This window comes from Choloepus didactylus, chromosome 14 (genome assembly GCF_015220235.1).
Source record: "Choloepus didactylus isolate mChoDid1 chromosome 14, mChoDid1.pri, whole genome shotgun sequence".
NCBI lineage: Eukaryota > Metazoa > Chordata > Mammalia > Pilosa > Megalonychidae > Choloepus > Choloepus didactylus.
Window position 1 is genome coordinate 97,229,101 of NC_051320.1, and position 24,358 is coordinate 97,253,458.

Here is a 24,358-nt window from a genome sequence, read left to right on the forward strand (position 1 = left end):
GCGGTACATTCTTCCTCGCACTCTGGCCTGTGGCTCTGCTCCCCCTGGGCCTGGCTCTCCAAGGGGCCCCGGTGATGCTGGGGCTGGCGGCTTCAAAGTGGTTCCCCCCAGCGGCCCTCAGCTGGTGCTCCAGCCGCCACCCAGACCCCCGTCGAGCCCCAACTGGCCCCACAGTGGGGAAAAAGGTCTGCCCTTCCCTTCCCAGGGAGACCAGCAGAACCCGGGGCGGACAGGAGGAGCACCGGGCCAACGTCCGAGGGGTGGGCGTCCACGCAGCCCCAGAGCCTCTGCCACCCTCCCGGCTGCCTCCACACATCACACACCTAGTGTGCCATAAACTACGAATAAACACCGTTCTGTGCCCAGGGAGGACACCCGCCTGAGCGTCCACTGACCACACAGCACAGAGCGGCGCAGCCCCACACCCAGGCCCGCCTCCTTCTGCCTCCCTCCGCTGTGGGGGACGCGCGTCCTCAACAGGCACCCCCCAAGGCCCACATCTCCAAGAGCCCCCTCGCTCGCCCTCAGAGTCGTCCGTCATTCCTGCTGGGACACAGCACCCAACAGCCCAAAAAGTAGGTAAGCTAGTCCGTCACCTCACAGTTTAAACCAAAATAAATCTCAGATGGACCAAAGGGTTAACCTGGTGAAAAACAAACAAAAAGCAAAACATTAAAACAGCCCCAAAGAAAATAACTACCAAATACAAAAGCCACGTTAAACCCAGACACACATGAGACACACACGAAAGAAGAAACGTATGAAATGCAAACTCCTGAAAATAAAATGCAACGTCAGCGAAACTAAAAGGCAAACCAAAAACCAAAAAGATTTGTAACAAATAAGACAAAGGTTGCTCTCCTTAAGATCTAAAGCACTCCTACAAGTTTATTCAGATGTTAAAACATCACATAAGATGCAGAAAGCCCGAAATGACAGGGACCCACCAGCACCTGAGAGCCAAGCTCGTCAGCAATCAGAGGACACATCGCAGGGCAACGGCACTGCCCACTGCCCACCTCAGGACCACCATAGACCATCACTCAGAAATGGGGTTGGGGGACCCCCAGCCTCAGACGCTGTCCGTGGGGGATGCAGCAGCCCAGCCTCCTGCAAAACGAGCAGGCAGTAGGGACCCCCCTCCACCCCAAGCACCCACACCAAGGAGCCCTGCCGAGAAAGCCGTCAGAAACCTCCAGAGCAAACGCTGGAGCCAAACGAGGCCAGTGCTACAGCTACTCACATTACATGTCTCAGAACATCAGGATGCCACTTTAAAAGGTGACTAAAACCTATTCTAGTTATGGGGACACAGGAAAGGCTCAGAATACAACGCTAAAGAGAGAAAACGCAGGTAAAACGTGCGTCCCGCAGGGTGATGCCGGTGGAGCCCAGGGCTGGCGGGCAGGCAAGGGGCGAGCATCCGAGGCCGGCTGGCAGCGCCTCACGGACGGGTGCACCCTCTGGCCAGTCGCCCACTCCTGGGTGTCTCTTGAGGCCTCACACACAGCCCAGCAGCCTGAAGCTAGCCCAAGCGCGCGTGGCCGGGAGACAGGCCGCAGGTACCACATGGTGGGATGGGCTCGGCGAGGCGAGGGCAGCCCACAGAGACACAGCACCACCCGCAACGCGTGGCAAAGCCAAAGGAGCCACACTGGGGGCAGCGCTGCCCTGGGATTCCTATCCATCTACGTGCCCAGCAGGCAGGAGCAGGCCTGCAGCCAGCTCCTTGTTCTCAGGGGGCTGTGAGGGACCCACAGGTGATGCACAGGAAGAGCTTCACGGGTGGAGGCGAGGGGTCCCCGCAGACCCCAGTCCCCATGCCTTGGCGCCCTGTGGCCCAGGCTCACTCCCACCACCTGTGTGGGGTGCGAGGGGCCCCGGTGGGAAGCCAAGCCCAGCCCAGACCGAGGGCACAAGACACCCAGCAGGCTCCAACCGCCTGGGTTGCCAGGGCAGGCATCCGGAAGCTCATGGGGCCAGCATCAGCCTCTCCAGGACAGGGCGCCCAGTGTCCTCTGCGTCCCGGGGCAGAGGAGGAGCCCAAGAGCCTGGGAGACGGAGCCGCTGCCCCAGCCCCAGGCAGGTGGGTGCAGTGCGGGTTTGACCCGGGGCGCCTAAGCTGCAGGGCACAGAGCCTGTCACACCCGCCCCAGGCAGGGAACTGAAACTTGCTGGGCCTCAGTCTCCCCATCTGTACAGTGGCCCCCCCGGGGACAAGACAAGGCAGTGTGAGCCTGCCTGGGGCACAACTGGCCACTGTCACCCACACTGACCGTGGGCCTGATGCCTGACGTGCACCCCCAGCCCCTCTCCCCTGCCCCAGTTGGGGGCAGGACGCCAGCCCAGGGCAGTTACTCGCAGGGAGACGAGCAACACGGGGATTCGTCAGCTGGCGTTCACGGGGTTTGGAGAGGCGCTTGTCTGGGGGAGGAAAAGTGGGTTCACAGCTTCTAAACTCAACATGGCAGGAGCATGCTGGGAAGGTGGGGGCCGCCCCACCCACACACCTGCATTCAAAGACTCGATTCCCAGGGGCAGGGCCCACGTGCCACCCTCTCTGAGGGCCCTAGCACCCTGCCAAGAGCAGTGGCCAGACAGGGCAGCGCCACGGCCAGCAGCTGTCTCCCGCCCTCATGGGGCCCCTGGTGCCCTGCCCATGCCCGCTTCCCAGCCCCCAGGTGCAGGCCGACCCCGCCAGGCCCTGGGCTGCTGCACCAGGGCCACCCAATCCCACCCCTACACTCCAGCCAGACCCACCAGGGAGGGTCTGCTCAGGCCTGAGGTCCCCGAAACACCTGACAAGAAGGGCACTGCCAGGTGGGGGGGCGGAGACCCTGGGCCCGTGAAGGTCAGAAGTGCCTTCCTGCTGCAGCTGTACCTGCCACAGAGGAAACTGCAGCCAGAGGGAGGGATCAAGAAGGTGCCCAGCCCGAGCGCCCGCCCTGGCCAGCAGCACCCAGGACCTCCGTGGCAAAAGCAGCAACGATGGGATAGGCCAGCAAGGGCAATGTCTGTCAATCCCTCACAGAGCACCAGGCACGTGCTGGGTGCTCAGGAGCATGAACTCCGACCCTCCCACTCTCTATGCACCAGGCAGAGTGGGGAAACCGAGGCGCAGGGGAGCGACCCAGCGAGTGGTAAGAGGCAGGCAGGTGGCTGACTCGGAGCCGGCCATACCAATGCCTGGCACAGTGTGCCAGTTTGGATGTATCATGTCCCCCAAAATGCCGTGTTCTGTGATGCAATCTTGCGGGGGCAGATCCATTAGTGTTGATTAGGTTGGAATCCTTCGATTGATGTTTCCAAGGGGATGTGACTCAATCAACTGTGGGCGAGACCTTTGACTGGATAATTCTCGTGGAGGTGTTACCCCGCCCATTCAGGGTGGGTCTGAATTGAATCACTGGAGTCCTATAAAGGTGTTCACAGACAGAAGGAGGTGCTGCAGCTGAGAGAGGCATTTTGGAGACGGCCACTGAGAGCAGACTTTTGCTGACACTTTGCTCCAGAAAAGCTAAGAGAGGACAAAATGTCCCAAGAGCAACATTTTGAAGAATGCACAGGAGCTGAGAGAGGAGATGGAACACAGCCTGGGATCAGCAGACGCCAGCCATGTGCCTTCCAGCTAACAGAGGCTTTCCGGATGCCATCGGCCTTCCTGCAGTGAAGGTGTATTTGTGTTGATGCATTAATTTGGATATTTTCATGGTCTTCAGACTGTAACTGTGTAACCAAATAACCCCCTTTATAAAAGCCAATCCACTTCTGGTATCTTGCATAACGGCAGCATTAGCAAACTGGACACAGCACCCCCCACGGCCTGTGAGAGGGGCTGCAGCTGCATCACAAGGGCGGGAAGGCCAAGCTCCTGCCCACGCCGAGGGCAACACGTGGCGCCGTGGGGGCTCCGGCTACCTGGGGCCAGGGGCAGCAGAGGCGAGCTCACCGCGGGCAGCCACGGGGCCCTCATCACAGGCCCGTCACGGTGGAAGGAATCACACAGTGAGGTCGCAAGGGTGTGGACCACGTGTCCTCCTAGGAAGGAGACGGGGACGGGGGCCCTGTGGGATCACCAGCGCACGGCAGGGCCACAGGGACATCTCCTGTCTCCTCGTTTGCTTCTGTCTCAACTGTCTACAAAGCACAAAGAGCTTTGTGGAAAGTGAGGACAAAGCAAGGTCTGTTTTCTTTTTAATAAAAAAGTTGGAAAGAAAAGAAAGCCTTAAAACCTCCAATGTTCCCCTACTCCCCTCATGGCCCGGCCCTGCCAACCTCCAGCACCTGCCCTGGGCAACCCAGTCCGAGCCCCACATCCCAGCGATGCAGACCCCGCCGCCAGTGCACAGCTGTCAGTCCGTCGTGAGCCTGATGGTGGGAGCCCCCTGCCCCAAGCCCCAGCCTGAGTGCTGGGCTATCCATCTACAGCGGGGGCTCCCCAGCCGAGCCCCTGCAGGTGTGGGCAACCCAAGGCCGGGTCACCTCTCCACAGCCTCCTGCACCAGCACTGGCCCCGCTCCACAGATGTCCTCATCAGTGATGGGAGCTACTCCAGGGTCCTCTGTCAGCTGCAGAGAGAAATGGGGGCTGGATCCAGGAACCCCCAGCTCCTCCCTGGGAGCCCACCTCAGATGGCAGGAAGGAGGGCCAAGGTGGGGCCGGGCACATGGCAAGCACCCACTGCAGATTTATTTTTTGATGTCGTTTTCCCAACACCATGGAGAGACAGCCGTCACCGAGTGCTGCCTGGGCCGGCAGGGAGACTTCAGCCATGGACCTGGGTGCCAAGGCCAGCACCCTGCGACCCAGACTGCCCACCGCACGGGCTTGGGACAGGACGCCCATGACACAGTCGTATCACCCAGTGGACAGGGGAGGCGCTCAGCGAACCAAAAGACACGGGGGTGGCCGCAGGTCTGCCCAGGAGAGCCCAGGTCCCCGTGGGGAGCAGCAGAGCGGGACCGACATGCATTTCCCCAGGCCCCAGGGTGGGGCCACATCCCTCCCACGTGCAAGTCCTCAGGGTTGGTAAGAGAAGGGCAGCCCTGAGATGTGTGCACACGACAGGGTGCCACAACTCAGCTGCCTCACACCCACACGAGCAAAGACAGGCCCCCAGAGTCAGCCACAGCCAGTGCAGCAGACACCTGAGAAAGGCTCGTGCCACACCCACTCCCAGGGCCCCCAGCCTTCCCCAAGGGGACACAGGCAGCCACCCTCCTGATGGTGCCCGCACGCCAGGGGCAAACGGAGCATCCCTGTGGAGACGGAGGCCAGAATCACAGTCACGGGGGGCTCACAAGGGGTGGGGGAGGCTCCTGCTGGAGGTGGCGGTCTGCTCTGACGGCATCAGTGCTCCCGTCCCACCAGGACAGTGACCATAGTTCTGCCTCCTTTGGGGAGGCTGGTGGAGGGCATACAGCAGCTTTCTGCCTTATTTCCTACAACAGCACATCAATCTATAATTTCTCAAAATAAAAAGTGTAATTTGGAAAAAAAAAAAAAAAAAAGGGAGGCTGGGATGCCATCTCTGTGGCCACCAGAGAGCAGAGCCATGCAGAGCCTTACCTGCCGGGTTCCCGGGGGCTGCCCCCTCTCCACTGCCCGGCCCCGGGAATGCCAGAACCAGGGGGGAGACAAACATCATAGGGTCAGGCCCCTCAGTCCACGTGGCGCCAAGGAGCATGAGTACAAGGGACACAGGTCCTTTCTGAGCCAAATCTTTAGCTTCCGGACAGGATCCCCCAGAGTTTTCTTTTCCCACCAGCACATTTCAGAGGGTGGGTGCTGCCAGCCTGGGTTTTGAGCACACGAAGCACAGCCCCATGCCTCAGTTGTGCTGGGCCACTGATGCTTGGGGATGTTTGTCAGGCAGCAGCGCCTGGCTTACACAGTCACGTCCCACCTCCCATCACACCTCTGCCTGCATCCGGCTGCCTGACCTTGCTCCCTGCTCAGAGGGGACGCCCGCCACCCCGGCCCTCTGCCCCGAGACAGGGCCCTGCACCTGCTTCTGGGGCCTCACGTGCTTCTCCCCACACTGGGCTTTGAACCCTCCTGCACAGGTGCAGACTGTCAAGGTAAAGAGCTGCAAGTGGACACCAAGGCGGGAGGTGACAATCCCATCACACAGTCATACCGAAGGCGGGGACACAGCTGCACCCACAGCAGCACAGCCATTGGGAGTGGGCAGATTGGGCCTCCATCTCCCCATCTGCGAGATGGGGGGATGCAGCCTGTTCTGGAAGCATCCTCAGCTACAGAACCCTCTCTTCAAACACAACCTGACTCAGAAGCTAAAAGCAAAACTGATCAAATCAGAGATGCTCTGGGTAAAGGGACGGGGAGCAGGGCACCCAGCAGGGGGTGGCTGGAGGCCCCAGGACTACAAGGAGCTCCCCCCAACCGAGAGGCTATAATCCCAGGAGGCAACACGGAAAGACAAACTCCGGGTTTTACAGTTGGACCCGCTGGACTCCAGCCCCAGCTCTGCTCTGTGCCCACTCCGTGGCCTCTCAGAGCCTCGGAGAAAATGGCTCCCAACGCCCCTGCCCTGCCCAGCAGTGCTGAGGCCACCATGGCCACCGGCTCTGAGCCCAGGGGACACCCCTCCGGGTCCCCAAACCCTGCCCTCCAGATGCTCATCCCATTACTGCCCCCAGGGACCCCAGCAGACCCACAGCCTCGTCCAGCGCCTCGTCCAGCACCTCCATCCTCTGTCACCAGGCTGGGGCCCAGCCACCTGCCCTCCGCAAGCCGCAGGGCCTTCTGTAAAGCGGGGCTGCCCCCAGGGTGGGCACGTGCAGCATCTGCCCACCGCCCAGGCCCATAAACCCTGCTGCCTCCCTCACCCCTTCCTGCCCCTTGGAGGAGGGGGTGGCACAGGGGCAGGAAGCGGAGGCTGCGCAGAGCTGCTGTTAGCTGGGGCTGAACGGGCATTTCCTGGCCACCGGCCGTGTGTGTTTTCGTGTTTGGGGGCCACAGGACAGACTCAGTCCAGGCCCTGGAAGAGGGCACGGGGGACCCGAGGCAGAAACAGAGGACAGCCATGGAATGGGAATGCACCCCGGGCGGCATGGCACTGGCCTGTCCACCTCTGCCTCAGGCCCTCCCCGAAGGCCTCGAGCAAGGCCCAGAAGCAGCTGGAGGCCAGACCTCGAGGACGGGGCGGGCTCGCCGGCGGCAGCAGCGGAGGCCCCAGCTGGGCCTGGCGTCAGGCCATTCCGGGAGGCAGGCTGAGGCAGCCTGGGCCGGCCAGAGGGGGTAGCCAGGGTCAAGGCTGGAGGGACAGATCCGGCCCTGAAGGTGGCAAGTGCCAAGGGAGGGAGCGGGCTCCAGGCTGCCAGGGGGAGGCCCGGGGCCCGGGCAGGTGGGCGGATCTGCGCACAGCACGAGGAGCCCTGAGGCTGAGGGAACCACTGTCCCCGACCCAGTGCCAAGAGGAAACAGAGCCAGCTGCCTCCTGCCCCGGGTCCTGCTGCCCCAGCCCCGCACCCCACTCCCTGCTCACTGTACCCACAGAATGGGCTCCGCAGAGCGGAGAGGGAGGGCAGCCTCCAAGCAGCGCCCACTGAGTGGCCCCAAGGCTGAAGCCTGCCAGAGCAGCGGCCAAGCCCAGGGAGGAGCCTGCTGTCCGGCTTGTTCCTTGTCTCCTGTTTGGAGAGACTGATTCTGGGCTCCAGGCTTAAAAACATGCCCCTTTCCAAGAGTTGGCCGGAATGGACTCCGGGTCATGGTGGAGGGCAACCAGCAGCCAGGGAGAGGCAGATGTGCACCCCCTTCTGCTCCTACCAGCTCTGCCTGGCCGAGTCCGAGCCCCAATGCCCTCCACATCCTCGAGGGCAAGTTCTGTCACCAGAGCAGGCGCACTCCCCACACCCCAGCCCGAGACCAGGGTCTGGCACGGGCAAGGGAAGGACAGAAGGGCAGGGACAGGGGCCTGCCCCAACCATGGCCCGTGGCCCCAAAACTCCCCAAAAGGACCTGATGACCTGATGCCCTTCCACGGGTCCAGGAGAGCCGGCCAGCTCTGAGAGCAGCTCGACCTACCCCAGCCTTTCCCCAAGACTTACTGACATCAGGAACTCGGGGGGCTCCCAGCTCCACCAGACAGCATGCGGCACGGCCTGCGTTTACCGCCCTCGAGCCCCTGCCAAGCTCCTGCAGAGCGTCTCCTCTCGAGGGTGGACATCCGGGATCACACCTCCATTAGGGTAACAGTCTCCGGCGTTAACAACACCCGACTCCCAGGCATCGCGCAGTGGGGCCCCCACACCGCAGCAGGTGCACCCAGAAGGCACAGAGCGGGGTGGCAGGGGCAGGGTGGGCTCAGACCCCCTCCCCACCCTGGCACCCACCAGCTCCGTGATTCTGGACAAGTCACTGAGCCTCGGAGAGTTTCCTCGTCTGAGGAACCTAAAGAGCCAGCAGGTGCCCGACAGAGGCCCGGGGTCGATAAACGGTGGAGACTGTTCCTATGATGACAGCAACAAAGACAGAGGTGATGCATCACCTCAAAAGCAGCCCACATCTCAGCCAACCGGGCGAGCAAGTGCTCTGCAGAGGCAGCAGCGGGGAGGCCAGCCGAAGGCTCGCTCAGAAGCGGGCAGGCTCCCCTTGCCCTGGGGGCATGGACCTCGACTGCCCGGCTCCGGTGTGCACCCCAGGAGAGGTCCCAGAGGTCCTGAGCATCCCTGCCCAGTCTCGGGGTGCAGCCATGAACCGCCAAGGGCCTGGCACAGCAGGTGTTAACAGAGAACGCCAAGCAGGATTCCAAGGCTAAAACGCTGCAGTTCTGTGTCCGAGGGACTTCACTGCTAACAGAGGTCAGGGCTGGGTCCCCGTCCTTCTCTCGGGGGAAATCAGAGGCAGAAAACAGGACAATCTTACATCGATCCGGTTGAAGAAACCATAAAGGTTTATTGGGCCAAACTCGCCAGCCAGGAGCATGAGGGTCAGTGTGCCCGCCAGGCTGACTGCTTTCTCCAGAGCCCCAGCCCATGGGCCGGGGGGTTAGAAGCAGCTCACACCCCCACGCCCAGGAAGGACCTGGCTGCCCCTGCCAGCATCAACCCAGTGAGAGGCTGGACAGGGACGCTGCATGGACACAGACACAGACCCAGGCACGGGGCACTGAGCCACGAGGCACGAGGCAGCCTGGACACAGCACCGCGGAGGGGTGGCCTCCAGCCCAGGACCCTGCCCCGCACAGCCCTGCCTCACGTCCTCTTCAGCTCACCAGCATGGGCTCCCTGGGCCCACCCATCAGGACCGAGGCCAGAGGGAAAGTCCAACCCTTAGCTTGCCCCCTGAATGCTCACCACCTCGCAAGTCAGACCAGCAGCTAGGAGGCCGACACGGCTGTGCTCCGCCTCGGGCCTCCAGCGCCCACCAGGCCCTCCCAGGCTGAGGCCACTTAGTTACAAGGCTCAGCGCAGACCTCCCCAGCGCCCGGGTCCCTTCCAGATAGCTAGTGCCCACCCGCCAGCCACAGGCACAGACAGAGTGGGGCAGGAGACCCTACTGCGCTCTCAGCTGGCAATGGGATTCGCAGACCTACTACGTGGCTATGGGCAGAAAGTCCCTGAGCCACTACGAGGACATGGATACACAGTCCCCGACCTCCCATGAGGACGCGGACGCAGCCCGACCCCCTGTGAGGATGCGGACACAGCCCCCGACCCCCCCAAGAGAACACGGACACAGCCCCCAACCCCCCACAAGGATGCAGATGCAGCCTCCAACCCCCCATGAGGACACGGACACAGCCTCTGAGGACGTGGACACAGCCCCTGACCCCCCAAGAGGATGCAGACACAGCCCCCGACTCCCCACAAGGACGTGGATGCAGCCCCTGACCCCCTGCAGTGAGCCCCATCTCGCCCCTGCACCTGCTAAGCCTCTGCACAGGCAGGGCCCTAGGAGCCCCTCCCCGCGCTCTCCACCTCTCCCAGGGCCTTTCTGTCCCCTTCAGCGATGCTGTCCAGAGCCATCCCGCAGCACCCGCCCTGCTCCCCTGCAGAGGCACCCCCGGCCCATGCAGCTGGTTCGCATCCTGCCAGGGCCCCCCAGGGCAGGAGAAAGGGCCCACATGCTGGGGGTTTGAAGCCACGTGCAGCAGCATCTTTGGGCCTGCCCTGGCCCTGAGGGAGACTCGGGCACACAGAGAGACCCCAAAGATGGGCCGAGGCCGGCAGAACAGCCCAGGCAGGCTCTGAAGGCAGCCCTGGGTGCAGACGGGACACCCGGCCCCAAGGGCTCCCCGGAGCCAGCACCCAGCCCTGCCCCCAGAACAGGCACAGCAAGCCCTCGCCAGCTTGCCCGGCACACACTCCTGGGGTAAGGGTAAGGAGACTCAAAGGGGGTACAAGACAAACAGAACAGCGAACACTCAACTTCCCCTCGGGAAGACAGAACACGCCCATCCGTCACGTTCGTTCCTTCTTCCCTTTAGCGCCCCGTCATTCCGTCCATGTCTCCACTCGCAGATCCAGCCACGCTTGCCGCAGCCTGGGAGCCTGCAGGCTGGGCGCCAGGCAGGGCACGGATCCGAGAGGAAGGCCACCTCAGCAGCGACAGTCCAGGGTCGCTGTCCGGCACAAAATCGGATTTTAAAACGACATAACGAATGACACCAGGATTGAGCCACAGGTCAAATACCACTTGTAGCAATTCACACAATCAAAACAGATCCCCGGTCCACAGATGCACCCACCTGCAATTAAAAGGAAAAAAACCTAGGCCTGAGGCAACCGCACCAATATCCTCAACAACAGCAGAGCAGTCAGTGCCCGGCAACGTCGGGATGCAACATGTGTGCCGGGGCGAGTGCCCGGGGCCTGAGAACTCGAGGCTAAGGGCCGGAGACACTGCAGGGAAAACGCTCAGAGCCACGCCTGGCACCAATCGTGGCACTCGTGAGAGTGGCTACGCTGATTGGTCCTCTCGCTGCCAAACACCCACCATCCTTTTCGGCCAGCACAGCATGGCCCATGGTCCATGTGTCCTCCTTCCCCGGCCAGGAGGTGAGCTCTGCCCACCCTGCTCCAAACTCCCGGCCTCAAGAACAGCACCCCCAGGCCTGCCCTGTCCGCCAGGTTCCAGTCACAGGATCCCAGGTCCCATTTATTGATTCACCAAACGCTGCCCATCCCGCTCCACAGGCGGGGCCGGGCACTGACGGTAGAGGCGCAGCCGGCACAGAGGCCCCTCACTCCGGGCTCACGGCATGTGGGAGATAAACATGGAATGGTCACTGTGGCAGAACTGGGGAAGGTCTGTGTCCGGGGAAGCCCTGGGCATTTGTGTGGGCACATGGAGTGAGCACACAGACCCAGCAGGAGGGAGAGCCTGTCCACTGTCAGGAGTGCAAGGGAACCCCAGGCAGAAGGCTGGGCATAAACACACACGGGCTGAGGAGAAGACCTGGAATCTGCAGGAAACACAAGTCCTGCACTGCAGGAGCACACCGAGCAAGGTGTCGAAGACATGGCCCTTGCCGGCCGAGGGCGCATCCTGGCCTTCACCCTCCCGGAAGCAGGGAGGAACAGAAAGCACAGAACGGTGCCTGCCTGCCCACACACCCATCAGCTCCCCGGGCAGTGCCTGTGCTGAGGTGCCTGCCTCGGAGCCTGCAGGGAGCTGGAAGGAGAGGTCCGAGCAGAGGCACCTGTAGAAGCCTGGGAGCCACAGGCTGCTGGACAGACCCAGAGGCAAGCCAGAGGAAGAGGAGAGGAAGGGGCAAGTAAACTAGCTAAAGCTCCACCTCTCTCACTTGTCCGTGTCCCCCCGCCATTTACACTGTGACATGGCTCCGGAACCACAGCTAGCCGGGCCAGGCCATTGCTGCACCAAAGGCCTGGAGACCTCCGATCACGTGAGCCCCTGAAATTATCACTTTAGGAGACCAAAACATCCCAATACTGACAAATGTCATGCATAACCTTTCAATCTCCTGCTATATCCCCACAAAGTACAATCCCAATCCTTGACTTGTAGAAACCAAAAATAAAACAGTGAGCAAGCAAATAAGTGAGCAATGACACAACAGGAAGTGCAGGTGAGGAAGGAGAAGGAATCAGGAGCTGGAGTGGCTCCAGGAAGGAAGGGCCCAAGGGGAAGGAGCCCAGCCCACGGCCCAACAGCCTTTCCCACAGAACTTTCTGCGATGACGGCGATGTTCTGTAACTGTGCGCCCAGTACAGCAGCCACTGGCCAAGTGGAGCCATGGAGCATCTGAAGTGTGGCCACTGGCCACCAAACCAGAGAACCGGGTAGAGCCTCCAGGTCCAGGGGAGGTGAGATGAACTGGTGGCCCCTGAAGAGTTTCCCCGAGGATAGCACAGGACAGGATCACCCGGGAAGCTCCTCGAGCTGGACGTCCCCAGCTCTCAGCACCCAGGAGGCCAAACTTGGAGAAAAGGGAAGGAACGTGCCGCGCAGGAGGGAAGGCGCACAGGGTCCGGACCTGCAGATCTGGGCTCAGGGCCCCTCCCCGCCGGATCCCCTTCCCCCCGACCGGCGGGGCCCCAGGCGCCCCCAGGGCGGGCCCTGCCGTCCGGGCCGAGGACACCGGGCGCTCCGGACCCGAGGACCCGCAGCGGGCCCGACGGGGCGCCTGGGCACCCTGCTCAGGGTCGGAACCCGGCGCCCCCGGGGGGCGGCAGAGCCGGGCGGAGGGTCCCGCCCTGGCGTGTCCCCGCCCCGCCCCGCCCCCAGGGCCGACCCCGCCCCCAGGGCCCTCCGCGAGCCCCGCCCCTCGCCGCGCCGCAGCCCGCCAGCCTGCCCCCGCCGCACCGCCCGCCTCGCCCTCGCCCGCCGCCGGCCGCCCCGCCAGGCCCGCCCCGGGAGCCCGGGAACGGGGCGGGGGCCCCGGGCGCGCGCCGGCCGCTCACCTGGGACTGGGCGGCTCGCGGACGCGCTCCGTGCGTCCAGGCGGGGGAGGGGCGGCGCGGGGAGGCGACGGCACCCAAACATCACGTGACCGCCTGCCTGCCGACAGCCCCGCCCCCCGCCGTCCCGTCGGCCCCCGCGCCGCCCGCTGGCCAATGGCTGTCCGAGGAGGGGAGGACGGCGGCGAGACTGCGAGTCCCAGCGTGCCCCGCGCGGGGGGCCGGGAGTGGCGGGGGGCGGCGTGCTTTGCGGGGCTCCTGGGTCGCGGGCGGGGGCGCTGGGGAGGAGCGCAATGCGCCCGGGCCGATTATCGGTGGCTGCTGGCCGGCCTCCCCAGACCGCTGAGATGGCCGGGTGCCCCTGAGCCCCCGAGCCTCGGTCTCCCCGTCTATAAAACGGGGGAATAACGAAGAGCACGAGTGACCCTTCGAGAACAGGCCCCGCCGCGCTCCTCCCCCAGGTGCCGGACCCCGAGCCCCCGTTGGTGCCCCAGAACCTGGGGCGCTGGGGCGTTTCGCAGGGCCCGCGAGGCGCTGTAGCTACCCCTGCCCCGAGGCCCCGGCCTCCCGGGCGGCACGCGGTGTGCTCCGCAGGCTCAGACCCGCCAAGCCGGGGAACCCGGTGTCGCCCCCGAGGCGAGCTGGCGCTGGCGCTGACCGCGAGGGCCCGCGCTGGAGACCTGGGCGGCGGGGTCTGGACTCCCGCGGCCTCTGGTTCATAGTTGAGGAAACTGCCGCGCAAGAGACCTGAAAGGCCTTTGCCCGATCCTCAGCTCATTCCAGAGTGGCGGGGCCCCCCTTCCGGCCCAGGGGGTGTGTGCCCTTGGGCAATCGGGCTCACCTCTCTGAGCCTGTTTCCCCACAAATAAACCAAGATTCCCGCCAGGGCCCGGGAGCCCGATCATGCCCCCAGCCCGTCCTGGCACCGCAGCCACTACCGCTGTCATGGCCGTGACTGGTCTCCTGCTTCCCAGGCCTTGGGTACACGTCTGAGGCCCTATGACACCTGGCTGGCAGCCCCAGACGCTCTGGCAGGGACTGCTGAGCTCCTGGGGAGGGGTCATGGTCCAGGCAGCCATGGAGGATATGAAAGGGATTGTCACCGCACATCAAAACACTTCTCACAGAGGGGCTGAGCTGGGGCTTCTCTGCGCCGAGAATTGCATCATTTTGCAGCACGGCTCTTGATACTTAGGATGTCTTGAGCATGTGCATCGGGGTGTGTGCATATGGCATGAATGTGCACACATGCATGGTGTGTGCTCGTGGGCATGCCTGTGGCATGTGCGAGTGGATACGAGGGTGTGTGTGGACACTGCATGTATGCATGCACCCGACACTCATGTGCATGTGTGTGTGTTTGGACACAAGTGTGCATGTGGCAGCTGTTTTGTGAACATGAGGATGGTCCCCAGGCTGGGGGTGGGCAGATGCACACTGGAGCCTCTGCCTGCCGGCGTCCCTCCTGACTTGTCCCAGGAGAAAGCAAACCCCTGTTCATTTGTGCTGCGTTGGGTTTTCGGTCACTCAACGGTGTTTAACTTCACCCAAGTGCTGTGTTTTGAAACACGGCTGGCTGCAAGGAACCAGCCTTCCCCACTCAGCTTAGGTGAGATTTACGGAAGCCCCAAGTTTGCCTACGATCGGGCCACACGTGGACCTCCAGATGCCCATTTTTTGCCCCAAAAGTGCTGAGCTGAACTGCTTTTCTCTACAGATCAATCGAAATTAAATGCATGTTCACCACATGTTGGCAAAGCTTCTCCCCTTCCGCTGGGCCCTTGAGCTTTCAGGGCACCTCCTGGAAATAGGCTCTTCAGCATAAACATTCTCGGATCTGCCGTCTGATGACATCACCCTGTCACCCCCTTCCCACACCTGGTTCTTCCCTCTCCATGAAAGAAAAGCCCCCTTAGCCTAACCCTTGGGACACATGCAGACCTTGAGATCAATGTTCTCCATGCTGCCGTAGCTCCTCCGCCGTTGCCATCATCTCTCCCCCTTCCAAATATCTTTTTGAATAAAATCTATCAAGTCCAGGTTTGCTTCTTATTTGACACGGTCAAGCCAAACACCATTCCCCACAGCTGGGTGCTCCTGTGTGCCCAGGACTGGCCCATCAGCTTTTTAGGGGTGAGTCTTGCACCCTGGCCAATGGGCTTCTTGAGGGCAGGCCTTGTGATTTCAGGTTTGCATCCCCAGCTCCTGGGGAGGGGGCATGGTCCAGGCAGCCATGGAGGATGTGAAAGGGAGCTCAGGGGAGCACCTGGTACAGCCTCAAGGAGTATGTGACAAACAAATAGGTGAGTGCACAGCCTGAACTTGTATGCGCTTATTTTTCACACTGTTCATGTTAAAAAAAAGAAAAGAAAAGAAAAGAAAAAGACGGAGGGACAGAGAAGGACCCTAACACCAAGGCTGGCCTTTGTGCTGTGTGGGGTTGAGCAGGTGACACCTCTTCTGCCAGGAACACAGGGTCGGTAGAGGGCTGGGCACCGCCATTGTGTGGCACACAAGGGAGGGCAGCACGCTGCCCCTTACCTGTGCAGTGGGCGTGGTGACTGCTGCCACCCAGGCCACAAGGACAACGTGTGCAAATCCCTGGATGCACCCTCACGTAGGAGGGGTCTGACCCAGACAGCCCCCACCCCATCATCACCAAGACCCAGCCCACTTCACAGCACCAGGCTTGGAAGTCAACCCCAGCAGGAAACCGGTAACAGTCTCCCAAAGTATTTAACACCAAGCAGGAGTGGGGAAAAAAAAAAAATCCATTGGAAGGAGTTTTGACTTGCTAATTGTACCCTCCAGTGAAGGATGAGCCTCCAGGAAGGTGGCAGAGCCGGCTTCCCTCCATCCCTCAGGCAGCAGATGAGCAGGTGAGGAGGAAGGGGGAGGGAGCCACCTGGTCTGGCTGCCTTTCCTCTCTTACCAGATCTTAGCTCATTTTCAAAGCCTATCTTCCACCATTCATTCATTCATTCATTCACCCAAGAATCTTGACTTCTGATGTCAGGCAACAGTTAGGCCCTGTAGATACAGCACAATTAGATTTTATTACTGATGGTAGAAAACCCAAAACAACCAAAATAGATGTTTGCTTTGACCCACATTCAAGTCCAGATAGGCAGTAGGGCTGAAAGGTAGCCCCATAATCATCAGAGCTCCCTGGTATATTCAGTCTTTAATTTTTAAAATGGGCATTCTGCCTCATGGCACAAGATGGGTGTTTAAGCTCCAGCCATCTCGTCTGCTTGCCAGCCAGCAGGAAGGAGAACTGGACTGTGGGAAGGCATGCCTGTCCCACACTGTTAAGCATGCTTCCTGTATATTGCACGCAACACATCTGCTTACACCACCATGACCTTCGGCCAGAACTGGGTCTCTTGGGAAATGTCTTCGTCCTGAGGGCCAAGTTCATGGCTAACATCTGGGCTTTTGTGTCGGTGAGAAGAGGAGGGTGAGGGTTATCTAGCATCTCTGCACCAGGTCACGGCCCTTGCCATTACAGTGCTCACCATCTGGCAGGCAGGCCACCGTCCACAGCCACGAGTCCCACAGATGTGCACTCGGAACATGGGCTGAGACTGTGCCGAGCAGAAGAGGGGGCGTGGGGGACTCCACTGTGGCCAGGGGGCCAGGATAGCACCTGGGAGTCTGTCCCGGCCTGGGATGGGGTTGTCTTGAGATGAAAGTCATCGGGAGGAGTGTGTCCTGCTGGCCATGCCCTCCTCCCTGGGACAGCCCTTTCCTCTGCAGCCACACTGTCCTCTGCACCCTCGCCCCTCAGAGGCAGAAGTGGGGGACAGGCCACGTCTTCTGCTCCCCTCATTCCACAGCTGGGAAGCCTGCCCTAGGGAGGGAGGGCTGCCCTGAGGCCCTAGCAGGACTCAACCTCCAGATCACACCACCGCACCCCCCCCTCAGTGCTCATGGCACATAAAGGTCATAAAATCAGGAGTCCAATCGTCTTAGTGAGCCACAGGGAACTCTGGAGAGGACTCGCCCACCCCCCACTTGTCTGTCGATAGCACACAGCTCTGATTATGTGTATTCTTGTGTGTTCACTGTTCTGCAATTTAGGGCCTGGATGAGGCTGCCACCCCTAAGGGCAGGGAGCGCACTGGATGTGCGTCGTGGCTCTCAGCTCCTTGCTGGACACCAAGTAAGCCTTCCGCAGTCACGTGGGAGTGAGACCGAGCGCAGGAGGGGACGGGGAGTGGATGGAGGGTCGCAATCCTTCACACCAAACACAGCCAAAGGGGTTGCCCGGGCTGCCTGCTTCCCCTCCTCCCTCCAGACATACATATGTACTCGCACACACATGCACACACACCCACTGTTCTGGTTTGCTAACGCTGCCTTTTCACAAAACACCAGAGATGGATCAGCTTTTATAAAGGGGGTTTATTTGGTTACAAAGTTACAGTCTTAAGGCCATAAAGTGTCCCAGGTAAAGCATCAACAATCGGGTACCTTCACTGGAGGATGGCCAATGGTGTCCGGAAAACCTCTGTTAGCTGGGAAGGCACATGGCTGGCGTCTGCTCCCGAGGTCTGGTTTCAAAATGGCTTTCTCCCCGGACGTTCCTCTCTAGGCTTCAGCTCCTCAAAAATGTCACTCTTAGCTGCTCTTAGGGCATTTGTCCTCTCTTAGCTTCTCCGGAGCAAGAGTCTGCTTTCAACAGCCATCTTCAAACTGTCTCTCATCTGCAGCTCCCCTCTCAGCTCCTGTGCTTTCTTCAAAGTGCCCCTCTTGGCTGTAGCAAGCTCGCTCCTTCTGTCTGAGCTTATATAGTGCCCCAGTGAACCAATCAAGGCCCATGCTGAATGGGTGGGGCCACATCTCCATGGAAACTATCCAGAGTCATCACCCACAGTTGGGTGGGGCACATCTCCATGGAAACACTCAAAGAATTACAACCTAATCAACAGTAATATGTCTGCCCACATAAAATTGCATCAAAGATAATGGTGTTTAAGGAGATATACTACATTCAAACTGGCACACCCTCAAATACAGCCACACAGATGCACACACCGTCACACACGCACACAACCACACACATGCACATACACGCAGCCACACCCTCAGACATGCACACACCCACACACTGTCACACATGCACACACAGTCACACACATGCGCATACACACGCACACACATGCAGACATACCCATGCACATACACACACCCTCACAGACATGCACACACAGTCACATGCATGCACACACCCACACGCCCTCACATACAGTCACACACACTTGCACACCTTCTCACATTCAGTCGGGAGTTGACGGGGCTGCCTTCCCCTGACTGCTCCACGCAGGGAAACATGGTAATAGGATGCTAATGAGCAAAGGTGAAAATCAGAGAGAACAGCATTTTGCAGAAATCACAACACTCTGTACATCAGGGGCTCCCCCTCCCCCACCCCAAGAGCGTGTTGCCGAACTTCCCAAAGGTGCTGTGTGGCGGCAGAAAGAACAGTGGGGCGGTGGGAAGGGGCACCAGCAAGGACATCCCCCTCCTGGGTTGTTGACAGAAACTGGAGGATCAGCAAGGTGGTGAAAACAGGGCAACCCGGCCCCCAGACCCTGCATGGGCAGCTGAGACCCCAGCCCAGCTTGGCTCCCACACAGGGTCTGGGGATGTGGAAAACGTCTGCTCCAGGCCCTCCCGGGGCCCCCGTCCTGCCTGGATCCCCAAAGCTCCGTGTCCAGCATTCTGGGTCCTTCGGGACGCTGGCACCCCACACACAGACACACACGCGCCACCCCCTGCCATGTGCACATGCTCATCTCTCTCCCTAGCACACCCCTCGCTGGTGCTTCAGCTCACCCTCGAGGGCTGTGTGAGGATGCCCTGCTCCTGGAGGCCTCCCGGACCCTCAGCTTCCCTCTGTCACAGCCTCGACAGCCCTCTGTGGCCACCCCCCAAACTGGGGAGCTTCTTGTTGGCTGCTTCTTGATGGCTCGCTGTGCAGCCGCCATCCCACAAGGGCGTGTTTAATTACCCCTGTTGCACAGATAAGGAAACTGAGGCCCGGCAGGGGCAGCTGGCCCAGCATGCGAACCCAGAGCTCATCTGATCCCGAAGCACAGGCTCCGGATTCCGGAACCAGGTCTGAGTTTCAGGACATCTCTGGGGACTGTGAATATGCATCTCCTAGGGGATGACAGACGGACAGGCAGGGCCACCACGGGGGTGACACATGTACAGGTGGGGTCATTCTGGCTGGAGGGCTCCCTTGGCGACCCTGTGGTCCTTGGGCAGCGGGCACTGCCTGGTCAGCAGGTGTCCTGGTGCCCCCAGCCCTGGAGGCCAGTGTGGGGAGGATGGTTTCCAAAGGGTTAGGAATAAGTGGTAGAAGGAAGAGAACGGTCCTCTCTCCGAGCCCCCAGCTTACAGGCCTGAGGGCCCCTCATGTCCCTGCCCCTCTCTGCCCTGCCCTAGGTGCCTGCAAAGCCCCTCGCCCTCTAGGGAGCCTGCCAAAGCTGCAGCTGCCCCTGCGCCCCACTCAGCACGGTGTCCTGCCGTGCCCCCGGGGAGAGGTGGGCTTCCCAAGGCTGGGGGCGCTTTGCCTATGTGGTGGACAAATCCCAGGTCTTCCTCTTCCTTGCTGTGGGTCCTTGAGCAAGACTCTCCACCTCTCTGGGCCTCAGTTCCTCCTGGGTGCAAGGGGCGCCTGAGACGGACCATGGGGGCGTGTTGTGTGTGGCACGTGAGGCTCAAGGGGCCCTCGCATGGCACCCAGGGGTACCCCAGCAGCCCCAGCCCAGGCACCTCCCTCCAGCCCTGTGGGGTCTGAGCCCCAGGCTGGGAGGGGGCACACCTTCTGCCTGGGGAGGTGGGGATGGCATCTCGTCCTGCCTGCGTCCTGGGCTGGGTGGGGACACCAGGAGAGGAAGGGATGGCAGCCCTCAGATAAAGCAGCATGGTGGCCTCACCTCTCCCCCACCGAGCCCCTCCATGGCCAGCACTTTAAGGCAATTATCTCATTCATTCATTCATTCATTCACTCCACAAACAGTTATATTTGCCAGACGCTGGCCCAGGCCCTGGGCGGCAGCAGCAAATGGAACCCGTGAGCCCCCGCCATTTGGGAACAAACTCGGGGGTGGACAGACAGACGCCACCCAGCCTCCATGCCGGTTCTCGTCTCCATCCACGGACTGGAACACCGAGCTCCAGAGGGGCGGCCTGAGGACACACGCTGCTTGTTCTTTGCATCATAACTGAGAAGAGAGAGGGGGATCGCCAGACCCTCAGAGCGGGGAGGGGAGAGGAGTCTCCCAGGGTCCGCATGGAGCATCCGCCCCCTCCCCAAATGCCTCGTGTGTCCGCCCCCGCCCCAGGTTCTGGGCCTGGTGGGCGCGTTGCCCACGGCTGCCCCTGGTGACAGCGGGCCAGCGCGGGGGACGGAGGCGCTGGGGAGAGCGCCTGCATTTGGTGAGCATTGCTGTATTTACAGGGCTCGGGGAGATAAAAATAAAGCGAGGAGGAGCCAGCATGAGTCACCGCAGTGCATTTCACAGTATGGACTCGCTCCCTCTCTCGCCAGGGGTTCGGAGCTTCGGCGGGATGGGCGAGGAGGCAGGGGCACACCGGAGCCACCAACTCCAGGCCAGGTGGGGACTGGCCCCGGGACCCCACACAGCGGGGGACCTCCAGGAGAGTTGGCGGAGCCATGGACTGGCAGGAGGCCACACTGAGCTGGCAGCAGGGTCCCCGTGGCTTCCCCAGCCCAGTCCTCCCTGGGATGGGATGTCTGGTGAAGGTCAGGGCTCAGCACATGACCAGGATCAAGGCTCAGTGTGTGATTAGGGTCAGGGCTCAGCATGTGACCAGGGTCAGGACTTGGGGTGAGACCAGGATGAGGTTCAGTGTGTGACCAGGATCAGGGCTCAGTGTATGATGAGGATCAGGGCTTAGAGCGTGACCAGGATCAGGGCTCAGGGTGTGATCAGGATCAGGTTCAGTGTGTGCCCATGGTCAGGGCTCAGCCTGTGACCCGGATCAGGGCTCAGCGTGTGACCAGGGTCAGGGCAGAGTTTGTAACCAGGGTCAGTATTCAACCCATGCCCAGCGTTGGGGCTCCATCTGAATCTGGGCTAGCAGGTTCTGCTATGACCCTGAGACCCCAGGCGGCACCAGCCCTCAGGCCCTGCTCTTGGAACCTGCCTTCATGTGAAGTGTCCCCACCAGGCATTCGACGGTCTGGTCCTCTCTGTTTCCCAAGGCTACTGCAAGCTGAAAGTCTGCACAGGAGCGGGGACGGTCTAGGCCTCCCTACCCCATGTCCTCCGGAGGATCCGGCTCCTCCCCAATTATGTCCCTGTCATTTATTTTTGCTCTGCGCTTGGTTGCTGTCAGTCAGTCCCACATAAGTCACAGGCTTTTGGAGGAGCAACACTAACAAGCAACAGTGAGTCCAGCCTCCTCCGCTGAGGGCCTCTTGGGTGGCGGGGAGCAGTCAGTGGGGGGCAGGCTTGGCCACAGAGCTGGGGGTGGATTCGTGGGGACCCTAGGCTCCCTGTCAGGGCCCAGACCCCAGTGTCCACCTGCTGGGGGTGCTGCTGGCCCACAGCTGGGTCCCCCTCTAGGGAGGGCCCGGACAGAAAGGAGCTTCCTGGCCCCAGCTCTCAGCCACGGCTCAGGGCACCCTCATCCCAGGACTCGTTCGGGCCCAAGTTGGGGCATCTCTGCAGGGCCACCCAGCTTTGGAGCCCAAGGGCGGGCCGGGGTCTCCAGGGCAGTGGTACCCAGTTTGGCCCCTCCCTCTGCCCAGTCCTGCCTCCCTGCCCTTCCCCTCGCAGCTGGTGGTCCCGACAGCATCCCTCCATCAACTTCCTGCCAGGGAAGTTCCGTCTCAGTCTCCTCCCGAGGGGAGCCCGTGGCTGGCTCTTTCCTGCCCTCCTCTGTGAGCTGCCACGTCGGTCACTGCAGGTCTTGCAGGCCTGCGGCCACCAGCTAGGGGCTAGGGTGGGGGCCACGGGACGTGGGCAACACACGAGCTCCTGGATCTACCCAGGCCTGAAGCCAGAGGTTCCCGGGAATTTAGGGGGGCTCCTCATTGCTTCTGGCTTGAACTGGCTGCATTGGGTTTCTGTCACTGTGTTGAGCCTCACGGGACTGTGACAGGCTCTGTGGAGTGGGGGACGTGTCAAAGTGGGGGCAGCTTGGTAAACCAAGGGACTTCCTGGAACTTGTTTCGACCGAAGTGTGCTCGGGCCCAGGTCAGCCCCGAGGAGTTTGGTAAATCAGCTGCTGCACCCTGGGAGGTCCTTCCAGCCATCGCAGCCCACCACCCCCAGCCCCAGGAAGCAGAGCAGGGTGGTCTCTGTCCCCATGGGATGGAGCAGGGGGGCCTGTCCATGGCTGACCTGCGGCCCCAATGTGGCACCACATGGGGAGTGATGACAATTGCCAGGCTGGAGCCACTGGCGCCCCTGGGCGAGGCTGGAGCCACAGAGGGCTGGGCTGGGCGGGGAGACCATTTGGGGGTGCCCAGCCCCACCAGCGCGTCCCCTCCACCATGGAGGGGATTCATGTCTATTTCATTCACCATTGTCATCCCCTCACCCAGCACGGGTGCACAGTAGGTACTTGATAACATTTTTTTGAGAAAACACAATGCTCTTTCAAGCCCCAGGGAGAAGCCAAGATAGCAGCCTGTCGCCAGAGCCACTGGGCTGTGGGGATCCCCACCCACCCCAAGGGGTGCCTGCAGTTACTCTACCCGGAACCCCAAAGCTCCTGGCCAGCACCAGGGTGCCCAGCCGGCTGACCCCGGGGACCCCTGCCCTGTGACCCTGCGGCTGCATCTGCTCGCCCTCCCCAGCAACCTTGGCCCCAGCCCACACCAGCTGGCAAATTCCTGCCCCTGCCTGGGCCTCTGCTGCCCCTTGGCCCACCCCCCCCCCACCAGGAACTGGACCCTAACATCTGGAACTTGCTTATATGAGACAGGTTCAGTGTGGGAAACTGAGGCTCAGGGAGGTTAAGTGGCTGACATTCTGGGCTTCCTGCTGCCTCATTGCTGGAGCTTCCCCAAAATCAGATTTTCTGGGTCATGGCCTATCCCTGCAAGGTGGCCAGAGGGGCAGGGGGCCCAGAGGGGGCTGGGCGTGGATGGCACCCCCCCCATGCCCTCCCAGAGGTGCAGCCACAGCTCTGTGTGGTGTTGGCTACACCTGGGAGGTGAGAACGGGGCTGGGAGGTGCAGGGCGCAGGGAGGGCCCGTCGGAACGGGGTTGAGGGGAGCTGGCCGTGAGGGGTGAGAGGGCAGAGAGGGCTGGGGCTGGAGGAGGGGGCTGGATGGTGGGGAAGCGACTTCCCCCGGGGGGAGGCCACAGACACCACCCTGGCCCAGGGCTGGATGCTGGCTGTGGTCAGTGCCCAGGACCCGGCTGCCCTCTCAGTTCCCCAAGGCTGCCCTCACCCCCGCCTTCCCTGGTGGCTGCAGGGGCTGGCGGCTCTCCAGCCTCTCCACGTCTCCATCTGGGCAGACCACCTTGCGGGGGAATCTCCCCTGGGGCTTGTCCGAGCCCCGGCCCCCCGCCGCCCTGCCCGAGTGATTTGACTCATGGTCAAGCTGCTTGTCTTCCGAGGGACCCCGGGATCAGCCGTGAGGCCTTTGCAGCGCCCCTTAAAATGCCCCCTGCCCACCTGAACCGGCTCTGTGCGCAGGTACAGAAACCTGCCCCGTGGCTCCCACCCTGTCTGTGCCCCCTCCCCGAACCTGCTGAGAGAATCGCTGCTCTGATTTGAGCTTTGGTTTCACCAAAATGCCAAGGGCAGGCCCTGCCCGCCGCCCTCCGAGGGGATGGCCCCGTGTCCAGCTCCTGACGCTCGGGTAGCACCAGCCAGGCCCCTGCGTGCAGCCCCCGGCAGCTCCTGCACCTCGGCCAGTGCCCCCCACCCACTGCCTGCTGTGCCCCGAAGCCCGGTCAGCGGCTTGGTGGATGTCGGGGGGCCCTGGGTGCTGCTCGCTCAGGGCATCTGGCGTGGTGCCTGGGGGGCTTCAGGGGTGGTGGGTTTGGCAGGTCCTCCAGAGCCTGGGGAGACGGCAGTGATGCCACCAGCGTTCATCACCTTTGTGGACCCCTCGCTGTCCGGCCTGGGACCCGCCTGGGCAGCCCAGTCGTGGCTTCTGTGATTTTGCTGGGAAATGGTGGCAGAAGGGTCAGCCCCGTGCTCCCTTCCCAACCCCAGGGAAGCTCTTCCCCCCGGTCTCGAGTGGGGCACCCTCTCCCACTCAGAGCGCAGGGAGCTGAGGGGCCTGGGTCCCCCTCACAGGCATACTCGGGCTGCCCCCCGCCCCGGGCTCGGCGGACGGAAGCCTGGGCCCCGCTGGGTCTCAGCCCCTTCCCGCCCAGCTCCCTCCACCCGGAGGGCCCCACTGTGTCACAGCCCCTCCCAACAGGAGGGCTCTCCCTCCCCATGCCCTCGCCCCAGGCCCGGAA

The 24,358-nt window shown here is 61.8% G+C and overlaps 1 protein-coding gene across 3 annotated transcripts in view; it reads right to left on the reverse strand.

Moving 5' to 3' along the window:
• The window catches only part of TSNARE1 (t-SNARE domain containing 1), a 143,795-nt gene extending 130,799 nt beyond the window's left edge, over positions 1-12,996 (reverse strand). For 2 of the 3 annotated variants that reach the window (XM_037803642.1, XM_037803640.1), the window contains exon 1: positions 12,894-12,996. The gene's annotated coding sequence lies outside the window, so the exon portion shown is untranslated. The remainder of the gene's footprint in view (positions 1-12,893) is intronic. The other variant, XM_037803641.1, reaches the window with a different exon arrangement.
• Between the last annotated feature and the right edge of the window lie 11,362 nt (positions 12,997-24,358).